The following is a 15,605-nucleotide window of genomic DNA, read 5'->3' as shown; positions in this document are numbered from 1 at the left end:
AGAGTGTATATTAGACTGTATGCTAATTGTACTGCATATGATAAGTGCTTTGCCAAAGTGAATGGAGTGGATTAATGAATGGACGGAGGGAAAGATGGATAGATGGTTGGATAGAGGACACACTCGATAGAGGACAGGTTCGAGGATGACAACAGTCCGTTATGGTCCAGCTGACTCCACTACTGTCGGTTTTCTGAGCCAAAGATCTGGTGATTTGGGTCCTCTTTCAGTTGAATGAAGAAAAACAACCATGTTTTCCATAGTCACATACATATATACATACAGTGGTGATGCCCCCATGGATGCAAAGTGGACTAACCATTCATATATGGTAAATAACAACAAACCAAATCAATGGCCTGGATAAGTGTTTCAACAATGGACAATGTACTTGAGAAAACCTCCCTAATCTTTGCTTCTGCACTGTAGTACTGCGCTGTGGATACTTTTCAGATTATCCACTTCTCTGTGTCACTTGTAGATTCATATCTTCTGTTCTATCAAGTTCTAGGTAGCAGTCAGTAGCAGTGTAAAGTGAATGCAAATTCAAAAACAATGTTTAAGAACAGTATAAAGATGCAGGCAAAAGTGATAATTTGCTTTGCATCACCAACAAAGCTTCAGGTTTACAACAATGTTCACACAGTAGCTAGTTCGCTTTGCAGACGTTATAAAGTGTTGAAATGAAAACACATTTTCCAATCTGTAATGAATGTACACCAAGGTTATTATAGTTTTGTTTCTATATTAGTTTTTATTTCTATGATTTTTTATTCAGTTACACGTTTTAGTTCGTTTTCCAACTTGATTTATTTGTTTTTATTCAGTTTGAGTTTGATATATATGATTTAGTTTCAGTGTTAGGAAGCTAATGCATGGGAGGCTAGTAGCCATGTATGTCACGTTCTGACCTTTATTTCCTTTGTTTTGTCATTATTTAGTATGGTCAGGGCGTGAATTGGGTGGGCAGTCTGTTTGTTTTTCTATGTTTTGGGGTAATTCTATGTTTCGGCCTAGTATGGTTCTCAATCAGAGGCAGGTGTCATTAGTTGTCTCTGATTGAGAATCATACTTAGGTAGCCTGGGTTTCACTGTGTGTTTGTGGGTGATTGTTCCTGTCTCTGTGTTTGCACCAGATAGGACTGTTTTTGGTTTTCCACGTTTATTGTTTTGTAGTGTTCATGTTTATCTGTTTTTATTAAACATGAATCAATATAACCACGCTGCGTTTTGGTCCGCCTATACTTCACCACAGGAAAACCCTTACAATGTATGTGTTGTAGGTTCTATTTTTCCCCGTTAGCTAGTGATAGCTAGTAGTCTTGGAAATTCCACACCTACAATAGAGCAACAGCAATAGTTGGGGAGGATGTTGGATTCTCTTGGACATTTTGGAAAATTCTGACAGACAACTCTTCCAACAAATCACGAGTTTGGGTATGCGGGCCAATCCTGAAATATCAAACTCTTTCTCAGAACGTTACGATTTGAAACCAAAGTTTACAAGCAAAACCTTTGCAGCGCTTTTAGTGAAGATAGATAGAACTAGCCACTTGCAAAATGTCCTCATTAAAAATAACCTCTGTGTTCTCCATCTCGCTAGCTACTTTTTTGTGTCCGGCTGGGATGTTGACGCTAGGGCAACAAGCATAACAGGTTGTGACATCACCGGCTAAGGTGTTCAATAAAGATGTGTATAGTGGATTTGGGAAAGTATTCAGACCACTGGGCTTTTTCCACATTTTGTAAGCCTTATTCTAAAATAATAATACATTTAAAAAATATTCATCAATTTACACACACTACCCCTTAACGACAAAGCAAAAACAGTGTTTTTGAAATGTTTGCACATGTATTAAATATAAACACTGAAATACCACATTTACATATATTCAGACCCTTTAATCAGTACTTTGTTGAAGCACCGCTGGCAGAGATTACAGCCTCGAGTCTTCTTGGGTATGACGCTACAAGCTTGGCACCCCTGTATTTGGGGAGTTTCTCCCATTCGTCTCTGCAGATCCTCTCAAACTCTGTCAAGTTGGGTGGGGAGTGTCGCTGCACAGCTATTTTCAGGTCTCTCCAGAGATGTTCGATCGGGTTCAAGTCGGGTTCAAGTCTAGGCTCTGGCTGGGCCACTCAAGGACATTCAGAGGTCCTATGAGCAGGTCTTGAGAGCAGATTATCATCAAGGATTTCTCTGTACTTTGCTCCGTTCATATTTCCCTTGATCCTGACTAGTCTCCCAGTCCCTGCCACTGAAAAACAGCATGATTATGCCACCTCCATACTTCACCGTAGGGATAGTGCCAGGTTTCCTCCAGACGTGACACTTTGCATTAATTTCATCAGACCAGAGAATCTTGTTTCTCATGGTCTGAGACCTCTTTAGGTGCCTTTCGGCAAACTGCAAGCGGGCTGTCATGTGCCTGTTACTGAGGATTGGCTTACGTCTGGCCACTCTACCATAAAGGCCTTATTGGAGGAGTGCTGCACAGATGGTTGTCCTTCTGGAAGGTTCTCCCATCTCCACAGAGGAACTCTGGAGCTCTGTCAGAGTGACCATCGGGTTCTTGGTCACCTCCCTGCACAAGGCCTTTCTCCCCTGATTGCCCAGTTTGGCCGGGCGGCCAGCTCTAGGAAGAGTCTTAGTGGCTTCCATTTAAGAATAATGGAGGCCACTGTGTTCTTGGGGACCTTCAATACTGCAGACATTTTTTGGTACCCTTCCCCAGATCTGCGCCTCGACACAATCCTGTCTCAGAGCTCTACGGACAATTCCTTTGACCTCATGGTTTGGTTTTTGCTCTGACGTGCACTGTCAACTGTGGGACCTTATATAGACAGGTGTGTGCCTTTCCAAATCATGTCCAAACAATAGAATTTACCACAGGTGGACTACGATCATGTTGTAAACATCTAAGTATGGTCAATGGAAACAGGATGCACCTGAGCTCAATTTATTTTGAGTCTCATAGCAAAGGGTCTAAATACATATGTCAATAAGGTAAACCTGTTTTTGCTTTTTCATTACGAGGTATTGTGTGTAAATTGATGAGAAAAAAAACATTTATTTCATCCGTTTTAGAATAAGGCTGTAGTGTAACAAAATGTGGAAAAAGTCAAGAGGTCTGAAAACTTTCCGAATGCACTGTATGCCAGTTAGGCTCTATACCCATTGTAAAGAATATTCATGTGATTCATTTTAAGAAGTTATTTGGCCAACCTTTAGTTGTGATTACAACCCTTACCCAAACATATAGGCCTATGGGCTAGGCTACATGAGGTGTGTGACTATGATTTGAAAAAAATGGGCATCATTCACAAGGGATAATATAACATTCACAAGTGATAGGATAATATTGTCACCCATCAGACTGTTGTTGATTTCATCTTGTCTTTACATATACTAAGTAATATATGTGTGAAATTGGTTTTGATTTATTATGGACTATTATCATGCACCTGTCTCAAAACAGGGGCAAGGGGAAAAAATACATGTCATCTATGCACTTGGAATTTGACCGCTTTCATGACTCGTGACCGCCGGTGTGGCGGTGATACAGTCACCATAACAGCCCTAGTCCCTAACAGTCCCACACTGTTAACAGGCTCTATGCGCCAGCAATTCGTGTTTGGGGACGAGGTTATAGACGCCATAATGGGACAGTTACAATGTTGCAGTCTCTATTGCCTAGTTAAATAAAGGTTAAAAAAACTATATATATATATATGTATATATACATATATACATATATACACACATATCTCATTGGCTGGAACATTGTTACATTGTGCGAGGTAACCTGTCTGTCTAGACTAGATACTGTAGCTAGTCACAGTGATGCATGAGTTAGGCCTGTTTGAAACATCACAATATTCTGGAAGCTTGAAAATACTTTTGAAAAAAAACTTCAAAACCTCATTAGATTTTTGCCCAATGTTAAGGGAAACACTAAAACTGAACATAATTTATGATGCTCTTTTTTTTATTTAGTTTTGGAAACAAAGACAATAGTTTCATTATAGTTTTCATTTTTCAAACGGGTTTCTTAAATTATTTATTTATTATGATTCTTTTTTAGTTTTAGTTTCAGTTTTAGATGACTATAATGACCTTGGTGTACACCTAAAAAAATACCAGGAATGGTGTAGGCATACTTGTAAGGGATATGTAGTACTGTGTTTAATCCTATCTGGTGGCAACAAAGATTTGTCACTTGTCTGCCTTGCTGCGGATCAGCAGCAGGATTTGATTACTTGCTTTTCATAAAATGGCCTTGCGATAGACTAGCGCCCTGTCCGGGCAGTGTACTTGTACATAAGCTGCCTCGTGCTAAAGAAACAGGATATAGGCTCTTGCGCCTACGAGTCGTTCCGGCTCTCAAGGCTACTTACTTACGAAGACACTTTTCATTCAATAAAATAAAAACATTTAGGAAAACTGAAATAAATATTGATTGAATCAAGAAGAGATTCAGGTAAAACACAAATGCCAATACTATGATGTTAATAAGAAAGCTAACAATGCTAATGTTAATTCTAATGCAAAGTCAAACTCGATTGGTACCAATAGTGGTAGTAGTAGCAGTAATAATAATAATAATAAAAGGTACAATAAACAATTAAGGACATGCTTAATGCTTAATAACAAACAAATGAAAGCAAAATGTGTGGCTATTGTATGAAAACTATAATAAAAAATGTAGGGACTTTTTCTGCGTTACATGCACATCTCAAGTATGTTTTGAATGTGAAAACGATGTGTGTAAGACAACTCAAATGCAATGATAGTTTAGGTTTTGTATCTTATAAAAAGGTACCATGCAGGCACCATGTAATAGAAAAAATATTTAAGTAAAATAAAATAGTATTTGTGTCAACACTAACCAACTGTGCTATTTTGTGTGTTTTTCAACATTGTCCGTAACTTATTTTGTACAAAATGTTGCTGCTTCAGTCTCTTGTAACTGAAAAAAGCTTCTGGATATCAGAAAAGCGATTACCTACCTCGAACTGAACAAAGATTTTTTCTTTAATGAGTCCGACACGAAGGATATACTGTTTCTCTGAGACTAGGCCCCAAATCCCCATCATTCGCGTGAAGAAAAGATGGAGGTACAGGGGGCGGAGACCTTGTGAGAATTAGTCGGCGGTGGCTAACCCGCCTCTACCATCCGTTATATTGGTTAACGTGCAATAACTGGAGAATAAAATAGATAAGCTCCGTTCGAGACTATCAAAACTGTAATATCTTATGTTTCACAGAGTCGTGGCTGAACGACGACACGGATAATATACAGTTGGCTGGGTTTTCCGTGCATCAGCAGGACAGAACTGCTACTTCCGGTAAGACGAGGGGTGGTGGTGTGTGTCCATTTGTCAATAACAGCTGGTGCACAATGTCTAATACTAAGGAAGTATTGAGGTACTGCTCGCCTGAGGTACCTCATGATAAGCTGTTGACCACACTATCTGCCAATAAAGTTATCAATATTTTTCGTAGCCGCCCGTTTACCACCACAAACCGATGCTGGCACCAAGACCTCAATCAACGAGCTGTATAAGGCCATGAGCAAACAAGACAATTCTCATCCAGAAGCGGGGCTCCTAGTGGCCGGGGACTTTAATGCAGGCAAACTTAAATCTGATTACCTCATTTCTACCAGCATGTCACATGTGCAACCAGAGTTTTAAAAAACTCACAGAGACGCTGTCACGCCCTGGTCGAAGTATTTTGTGTTTCTTCATTTATTTGGTCAGGCCAGGGTGTGACATGGGTTTATTGTGGTGTGTTTTGTCTTGGGGTTTTGTGGGGTGTTGGGTGTGTGGCTTAGTGGGGTTATCTAGCAAAGTCTATGGCTGTCTGGAGTGGTTCTCAATCAGAGGCAGGTGTGTATCGTTGTCTCTGATTGGGAACCATATTTAGGCAGCCATATTCTTTGAGTGTTTCGTGGGTGATTGTCCTTAGTGTCCTTGTTCCTGTCTCTGTGTTAGTTTACACTAGTATAGGCTGTTTCGGTTTTCATTACGTTTATTGTTTTGTAGTTTTGTATTTAGATTCGTGTTACGTTTGTTCATTAAACATGGATCGCAATCTACACGCTGAATTTTGGTCCGACTCTCCTTCACCACATGAGAACCGTTACAGACGCATACAAAGCTCTCCCAAGCCCTCCATTTGGCAAATAATTCATAATTCTATCTTCACACGAATGACAATAATTCTATCCTCCTGATTCCTGCTTACAAGCAAAAACTAAAGCAGGAAGTACCAGTGACTCGCTCAATAGGGAAGTGTTCAGATGACGTGGATTACACACTACAGGACTGTTTTGCTAGCACAGACTGGAATATGTTCCCGCGATTCATCCAATGACATTGAGGAGTATACCACCTCAGTCACCGGCTTCATCAATAAATGCATCAACGATGTCGTCCCCACAGTGACAGTACGTACAAATCCCAACCAGAAGCCATGGATTACAGGCAACATCTGCACCGAGCTAAAGGCTCGAGCTGCCGCTTCCAAGAATCGGGACACAAATCCGGATGCTTATTAGAAATCCTGCTATGCCTTAAGACGAACCATCAAACAGACAAAGCGTCAATACAGGACTAAGATTGAATCCTACTATACTGGCTCTGAAGCTCGTCGGATGTGTCAGAGCTTGCAAACTATTATGAACTACAAAGGGAAACCCAGCCTAACAGACTAGCTAAATGCCTTTAATGCTCGCTTCGAGGCAAGCAACACAGAAGCATGCATGAGAGCACCAGCTGTTCGGGACGACTGTGGGATCACTCTCTCCGGAGCTGATGTGAGCAAGACCTTTAAACAGGTCAACATTCACAAGGCCGAGGGTCAGAAGGATTACGAGGACGTGTACTCAGAGCATGCGCGGACCAACTAGCAAGTGTCTTCACTGACATTTTAAACCTCTCCCTGACCAAGTCTGTAAAACGTACATGTTTCAAGCAGAACACCATAGTCCCATGTGCCGAAGAAAGCGAAGATAACCTGCCTAAATGACTACCACCCCGTAGCACTCACGCCGGTAGCCATGAAGTGCTTTGAAAGGCTGATCATGGCTCACATCAACACCATCATCCGGGAAAACCTAGACCCACTCCAATTCGCATACCGCCACAACAGATCCACAGATGACACAATCTCAATCGCACTCCACACTGCCCTTTCCCACCTGGACAAAAGGAACACCTACGTGAGACTGCTGTTCATTGACTACAGCTCAACATGAGCAAGACAAAGGAGATGATCATGGACTACAGGAAAAGGAGGGCCGAACACGCCCCCATTCACATCTAAGGGGCTGTAGTGGAGCGGGTCGAGAGTTATGTTCCTTGGTGTCCACATCACCAACAAACTATCATGGTCCAAACACACCAAGAAAGTTGTGAAGAGGGCACGACAACACCTTTCCCCCCTCAGGAGACTGAAAAGATTTGGCATGGTTGCCCAGATCCTCAAAAAGTTCTACAGCTGCACCACGGTCTTGACCGGTTGCATCACCGCCTGGTATGCAACTGCTCAACATCCGACCGTAAGGCACTACAGAGGGTAGTGAGTACAGCCCAGTACATCACTGGGACCAAGCTTCCTGCCATGACCCATATACTAGGCGATTTAATAGGAAGGCCCAAAACCCCCAAAAATAGTCAAAGACTTCAGTCACCTAAGTCATAGACTGTTCTCTCTGCTATCGCATGGCAAGCGGTACCGGAGCACCAAGTCTTGGTCCAAAAGGCTGCTTAACAGCTTCTACCCCCAAGCCATAAAACTGCTGAACAATGAATCAAATGGCCACCTGGACTATTTACATTGACACCCTCCCCACCTTTGTTTTTACACTGCTGCTACTCGCTGTTTATTATCTATGCATAGTCACTTTACCCCTACGTACATGTACAAATTACCTAGACTAACCTGTACCCTCGCACATTGACTCGGTACCGGTACCCCCTGTATATATCGTCGTTAATGTTATTTAATTTTGTCTTTTTTATTTTATATTTTACTGTAGTTTATAAATATTTAGTAAATATTTACTTAACTCCATTTCTTGAACTGCATTGTTGGTTAATGGCTTGTAAGTAAGCACTTCACGGTAAGGTTTGACAAATACACTTTGACTTGATTTGATTAGTAGTGACATTAGTAAATTAATTTGTAACTTTGGAAAAGCAGAAAAATAATATATTGTTTATTTTTTAAATTGAAACGTAATCAAATTTGTGAAAAGCAATATGATGACATTACTGACAAAGAGTTGGAGAGTAATGATTTTTACATTAAAAGGTGGGACAAAAATGGTGTAAACAAATATATTAACATAGAAAAAAAGTATAAGAAAATGGTGCCCTACCAGACCTACCGTACGCTCTACGCCCCCCAGCTAAGCTACGGGTTCCTATAATTTAAAAAAAAAGGTGATAGCTTAGTACAAATATATAACATAGAGAGAGGATCAAAGAAATAGATACTTTGCCTGGCCCATGCTGTGTGTGGATTATGGTAACTGTTGTGTGCCGTTTCCTGGATCATTGACATTTTATGAGATGTGCTTTATGAATTCATCGTATACTTAGTTGGACCTTTACACAAAGAAATTAACTTTAACATTTGCAATGACTTTTGACTCTTTCTTCAGTAAAAACAAATGAGATATTTTGATTGCCCATTGTAAAGCTATGATCCCCATAGAAATTGTGAATATACTACACAACCATTTAAAACATCTTCAAGATCATCAAAAATCGTGTCATCATTTTTTTTGGATTGATTTATGAAAAAAAAACTAAAGGCAAATATAACAGAAAATTCACAATTAAAGATCAGAATTAGAAAAAAAAAGACAAAATAAATAATATACAGTGCATTCGGAAAGTATTCAGACACCTCCACATTTTGTTACATTACAGCCTTATTCGAAAATGTATTCAATTGTTTTTCCCCCTCATCAATCTACGCACAATACCCTATAATGAGAAAGCAAAAAATATATATTTTCTATTTTTGCAATGGTATTACATTAAAAAAATATATATATATCACATTTACATAAGTAATCAGACCCTTTAGTCAGTATTTTGTTGAAGCACCTTTGGCAGCGATTACAACCTCAAGTCTTCTTGGGTATGACGCTACAGGCTTGGCACACCTGTATTTGGGGAGGTTCTCCCATTCTTCTCTGCAGATCCTCTCAAGCTCTGTCAGGTTGGATGGAGAGTGTCGCTTCACAGCTATTTTCAGGTCTCTCCAGAGATGTTAGATCGGGTTCAAGTCCGGGCTCTGGCTGGGCCACTCAAGGACATTCAGAGACTTGTCCTGAAGCCACTCCAGCATTGTATTGGCTGTGTGCTTAGGGTCGTTGTCCTGTTGGAAGGTGATCCTCTCTGGAGCAGATCAAGGATCTCTCTGCACTTTGCTCCGTTTATCTTTCCCTTTCCCTTGAACTCTCCCAGTCCCTGTTGCTGAAAGAAATCCCCACTGCATGAGGCTGCCACCACCAGGCTTCGTAGGTATGGTGCCAGGTTTCCTCCAGACGTGACACTTTGCATTCAGGCCAAAGAGTTCAATCTTGGTTTCATCAGACCAGAGAATCTTGTTTCTCATGGTCTGCAAGTCTTTTCAGTGCCTTTTGGCAAACTCCAAGTGGACTGTTATTTGCCTTTCACTGAGGAGAGGTTTCTGTCTGGCCACTCTACCATAAAGGCCTGATTGGTGGAGTGCTGCAGAGATGGTTGTCCTTCTGGAAGTTTCTCCCATCTCCACAGAAGAACTCTTGAGCTCTGTCAGAGTGGCCATCGGGTTCTTGTTTACCACCCTGACCAAGGCCCTTCTCCTCCGATTGCTCCATTTGGCCGGGCGGCCAGCTCTAAGAAGAGTCTTGGTGGTTCCAAACTTCTTCCATTTAAAAATGGAGGCCACTGTGATATTGGGGACCTTCACTGCTGCAGACATTTTTGGTACCCTTCCCCAGATCTGTGCCTCAAAACAATTCTGTCTTGGAGCTCTACAGACAATTCCTTCGACCTCATGGCTTAGTTTTTGATCTGACACGAACTGTCAACTGTGGGACCTTATATAGACAGGTGTGTGCCTTGCCAAATCATGTCCAATCAATTGAATTTACAACATGTGGACTCCAATCAAGTCGTAGAAACATCTCAAGGATGACCAATGGAAACAGAATGCACCTGAGCTCAATTTCAAGTCTCATAGCAAAGGATCTGAATAGATAGGTAAATAAGGTATTTCTGTTTTTTACTTTTAATACGTTTGCAAAAATGTCTAAAAACCCGTTTTCACTTTGGCATTATGGGGTATTGGGTGTAGATTGAAGAGAGAAAAAAAGTATTTAATCTATTTTAGAATAAGGCTGTAACGTAAGAACATTTGGAAAAAGGGAAGTGGTCTGAATACTTTCTGAATGCACTGTATACTGTAAGTATTATCTCAAATTAAATACAACCAATGATATATAATTATAAAAAGCAATATCTTTAATTAGCAGTGGTCAACCCATAGCAAATAGGAATGAAACTTGGACTAGTATATTTATGATACCTCAAACCCTTTCAACATTTAAATAAAACATGATGAACCTGTTGCCTCAGCCTGGTCTCATAGAAAACATCAATCTGGGACACTGAAATTAGTATGATATGTTACGTTTGGTATGGTTACATAAGATAGATCGTTTACTTAAGGCAGAAATGAAAGTATGGTGGTTTAGTCGGGCGTATAAGGCGAACGTCTAGCAACCCAAACTTTACGAGTTCGAATCTCATCATGGAAAACTTTAGCAATTTAGCAACTTTTCAACTAGTTACTACTTTTTTTTCAAATCTACTTTTCAACTACTTAGCATGTTAGCTAAACCTTCCCCTAACTCTAACCGTAATCCTTTAACCTAAATGTAAACCTAACATTAAATCTAACTCCTAACCCTAGCCTAGCTAATGTTAGTCAGCTAGCTAGCGTTAACCACCTAACTATAATTTGTACCATATAATACGAATTCTAATTAATGCATACCATAAGAAATGTAACATATCGTACAAAAAGGAGTGTCTCGGATTTAAGCACAGAATAATACGAAATGCTCTGACCAGGTTGGTTACCTGCCAAATGTACTAGGCTGTAATAAAGACTCAAACATTAAGAGGACCTTTGAAAGTGCCATTAAAGCTTTTGCTCGTTATATTATACTTAAAGCAATGTGTTTGTTTTCTTTAAAAAAAAAAACGTAAATACAGGAGAGGAAATCTCTTGATGGGTAGAAAATGAATTTGTATTCAAGCAGTGTTACAGTCTATTTGATCATTTTAAAAAATTGAACTACGATCAGATTCCAATCCAAACCCGTGGACTCCAAGATGGGCAGCACAGTATTTGTGTCAGATCTCTGTATAGCAATAAGACGTCAAAAGAAAACATCTCAGGGGTCCATTAAATAATTATCAACATGAACCTGGAAATACATAAACCAGATTTGACATACAGTATAATTAATATGGTCCCATTACTCAAAAGAGTTAACGGTGATACATGATACAAACAACATTTGTAAGCCATGCCTCTACCAACATATTTTTACTTTTTTTATTTTTACTTTTTGTAATCGACGTATATTTCTTTTCCCAATGTTCTTCTGACCAAATATAAATATTATCCTCAGCATATTGCTACATTTCAAGTTGTTCTGGGGGTAATGTTGTCATTTCTGACTACGTAATGCAATAATTGTGAAGCATGTTTTACATCTTTCTAGCTAACTGATATGCCTTTATATCAATAGTTGACAATGATAATAAATGAAAAAAACATTTGTGTGACAAGATCTTAAAGAAGCAACTAAATGAATAGCATTGCCTGAGTTTCATGCAACATATTCTCCACCATGAATGTCTCTGCTCAATCCATTTGTACTTTACAGTGTTAAAAGACTTGCATGAGGGGAACAAACCTAAAGACCTAATAACAACTACAAAAACGGAACATAGCCTGAAACGATACAACGGAAAATGACAAAAGGACTTGCATAGAATGAATGAATGTAGTTCTGAGACATCAATAATTCACCTGCCCCATCATAGATTAAGCACCTTTATATAAATTAATTCTCCCCGGGCTGGGAAGGATGCATTCGCTCCTCTTTGTCATTCCAAGTGAAAAGAGGAAAATGTGAATGTCAGTGTTTCTTAGACCATTCTGTTATATATTTTTTTTATTGAAATAAATTAATATATTTAAATTCAAACGGTTGATTTGTGTGATGCTCTCACATTCTTATTTTTTCCTCTGAAACGGCTGGAAATGTCAGCCAACTGGTACAGTAGCTGTTTTAAGTATGGGGGACACATTCAGAGAACATTCAATATCCTTTTTTTGTTTTGGAAATCTGGATCTATAACAACAAAAGTGGTATTCCTGTATTGCAAATATATATATATATATATATATTTTTATAGTTACAGTAGAACTCCTTCAGCCAAACTGTCCTATATATGTCCATTTGGTGATATGGTACTGTAACACATGTCGAGAGCAAAAACCAATCCACTGCAAGGCGAAATAACTTGGGCCCATTGAGTTACAGTAACCAGGTGGGGAAATAATGTAACTGCCAGGTCAGAATTTTTGTGCCTGTTTTCTTTTCATCTTTCTTTTTGTGGTACACTTCGTGTCAATGTCTTCTTTCCAAAGTGCCACTTGTTTCTCAAGTAATGTATTTTGGTCCTGCACCCCCCCACCCCCCAAAAAGGAAGAGGTCTTTATGTTGAACCATCTCATCCGTAGAAAGTATTTGAGCAATTTAAGTTAAGAGTTGTGATTCGCACATGCCTCTGTAACATTATGGTCTGGAGGGTATAACATCCTGTCCTGGAGGGTATAACATCCTGTTCTGGAGGGTATAACATCCTGTTCTGGAGGGTGCGTTGTGGAACTTGGAGCTGTTTCAGGTGGGCCCCATTTCCATGGGTCCCAGCCGTGACTTTGGTACGCCATGTTGGTATGATGTGACGATGAAGGAGATGAGCAGTTCGGGGTACCATTTGACTTGTTCAAATGCTTATTTTTTTAGGAACACTCAAATGAAGATAATTGGGGACTCAACCTTTTAAGGTTTCCATAGAGCTAGTAAAGGCGGTGTTAGTACATTGAGGGGTACAATACTACCTTGTGCCTCTGGAAACATTGAGGCAGCGGTAGGGGACTATGCCCTCTGATTGTCTTATAGACGAGAACTATCTATGAGATGTTTGTGACATATAACACACAGGACAGTGATTGCATTTGAGTAATGAATGAAACAACATGAGGGAAAATGGTTTGATTTAGAACCATGTAGGAGAGTTTCGAGCTTAGCTTGTGTTAACCCCTCATATTGGGATAATGTAAGAAAACAGAATGGTCACAATGAATTAGATAAACTTGGAATATATGCCATCATTTTCAGTCTATATAAAAATATTACATTTCCAAAACCATATGGAGTTTAAACATGTAACATAGCTTGTGCTTGAATGAACTTAAGCTTATACATTGGCACTAAGATATTGCCAAACCCTGACTATTTATAGTTTTTCTTTGTTGGACACTGGAATTAAATTGTAAGATTTATGTTCATTCATTTTGAGAGTTAATTTTAGATAAATATGGGGTAAACCACACTTAAAAATACTAGTTAGTAACAATGCAACTAATATTGAGTTAACATAACTCTAAAGCATTTTAAGGTAACTGGGTAACTAAAATGTAGGAGTTACCTTGCAACTTAAAATGTTAAGAAGTCAAATCAAGAAATATTTTTCAATGAAACTAAAACTTTTTTAAGTGTAATTGTATAATCTATGTGAGATATTATACAGTACTATAACTGACTTAAATTATCATTATCTCTTATTTTGTTGCAAATTCTGAGAATCATTTAAATATGATTGTTTATATTATTCTCCACTAAAACTAAAGTTGTATACAGCTTTGGCATGTTCTATTTGTTTACTTTAACTCCAAACACAATCCGATTTACGGCTTTCATTTTCATTAACTAACTACCCAAAAATGAACAGAAAAATATACATTTGTATGATGATACAGGGAATGATTAGGGAATGGTTATTGATTCAATTTACTTTTAATCTAACTATTTATAAATATTCAATTTTTTCCTTTTGATTTAATCATACAAAAAATTGGGATTTAAAAAGTTGCTCACAGTATAATTTCAATATGAAATGGTGTTTTCGGTTTCTACATGAGAAGAAACTGGAATGAAGAAGGTTGGGAAACAAGCCACTAAATCACTGGAATTTCATGGACTCAGTTAATACAAACAATTCTAGGATTTAAGTTTCATGACAGTTTTCTTTCTCAAATTTAGTTGTATGCAAATTTGCATTGTCTTTTATCTCTGTTATCTGTTGCCCGGTTTCATAAAGGTTCTTAGCCCCTTTACCCAGCTCCTATTTCCTAGTTTTTCTCAGATCTGAAAGGATATGATTGGTGTAAGCAAAGGGACGGGATAGGACCTAGGATTAGAGGAGGGAGACTGGAAAGAAACGGGGCTGTTATTTTCAATTCATATATATTACATTTCCCCCCAAATTGCCATTTAGTGCATTCAATTAGTCTTAATGGTATCAATGATTTTATACCACACTTCATGGAGTGGCAACATTCTATAGGCTACCTTACCAACAAGATAAGACAGTTGAGAGCGCACATTCACTGTCACTTCTATTTATGGTGGCTTGAGCAACATCTTCCTCACCTATTGAACAGTCAAATTGGTGACTAAGTGTTACAAAAAGTATAAACTCAGTTAACACAAAACTAAAGTCTTAAGTAATTGGTCAGATTCTCAATTAAGTTCTGGGTCTATATGTGTTAAGAGAAGAGATTGGAACCAGAACAAAGTGCTCAACCCTCTGTCTTTGCAAGTTAAGGGCAAGTCTATGGGACAAAAGTCCCCTCCACTTTCCCGAAATTCGAAAGATGCTAATACCTGCAAAATCGTGATTTGTCCAAAGCACCAGAACTAATGCTGCTCGTCATGCATCACATTGTATCATGACATATCTACAGTACCATTTAAGTTGACGTAGTCTGTCCACGAGAGATTACATACAGTAAGAAACTATTTAAAATATATATTTGATACACAGTAGCCTAGTTAGGGATGGAAGGGGGGGTGCTGAAAGTCACTCTGTGGTGCTTATGGAACAAGACATTCCAAAGTATTCAACACATCCCATTATAATTGCTGTACTGGTCCCTTATTATTGATTAGTTCAATGTTCAATAGTTCAAAATCTACAGTGTCTTCAGAAAGAATTCATACCCCTTGATATTCCGCATTTTGTTGTGTTACAGCCTGAATTCAAAATGGATGAAATAGATATTTTTTCTCACCCATCTACACACAATACTCCATAATTACAAAGTGAACACGTTTTTAGACATTTTTGCAAATGTATTGAAATGTATATATAACACTAAATTGAGCTCAGGTGCATACAATTTCGTTTGATCATCCTTGAGATGTCACTACAACTTGATTGGAGTCCACATGTGG

The 15,605-nt window shown here is 38.8% G+C and overlaps 1 protein-coding gene and 1 long non-coding RNA gene across 2 annotated transcripts in view; one reads left to right on the top strand and one right to left on the bottom strand.

Annotated features, from left to right (window-relative positions):
- rps7 (ribosomal protein S7) overlaps positions 1-5,557 on the bottom strand; it is a 192,412-nt gene extending 186,855 nt beyond the window's left edge. The window contains exon 1 of the mRNA XM_065008869.1: positions 5,547-5,557. The gene's annotated coding sequence lies outside the window, so the exon portion shown is untranslated. The remainder of the gene's footprint in view (positions 1-5,546) is intronic.
- LOC135564305 (uncharacterized) overlaps positions 1-15,605 on the top strand; it is a 61,515-nt gene that overhangs the window by 37,984 nt on the left and 7,926 nt on the right. The gene's annotated exons all lie outside the window — the stretch shown is intronic.

This window comes from Oncorhynchus nerka, linkage group LG24 (genome assembly GCF_034236695.1).
Source record: "Oncorhynchus nerka isolate Pitt River linkage group LG24, Oner_Uvic_2.0, whole genome shotgun sequence".
Taxonomy (NCBI): domain Eukaryota; kingdom Metazoa; phylum Chordata; class Actinopteri; order Salmoniformes; family Salmonidae; genus Oncorhynchus; species Oncorhynchus nerka.
This window is presented reverse-complemented; position numbering and strand designations above follow the sequence as displayed.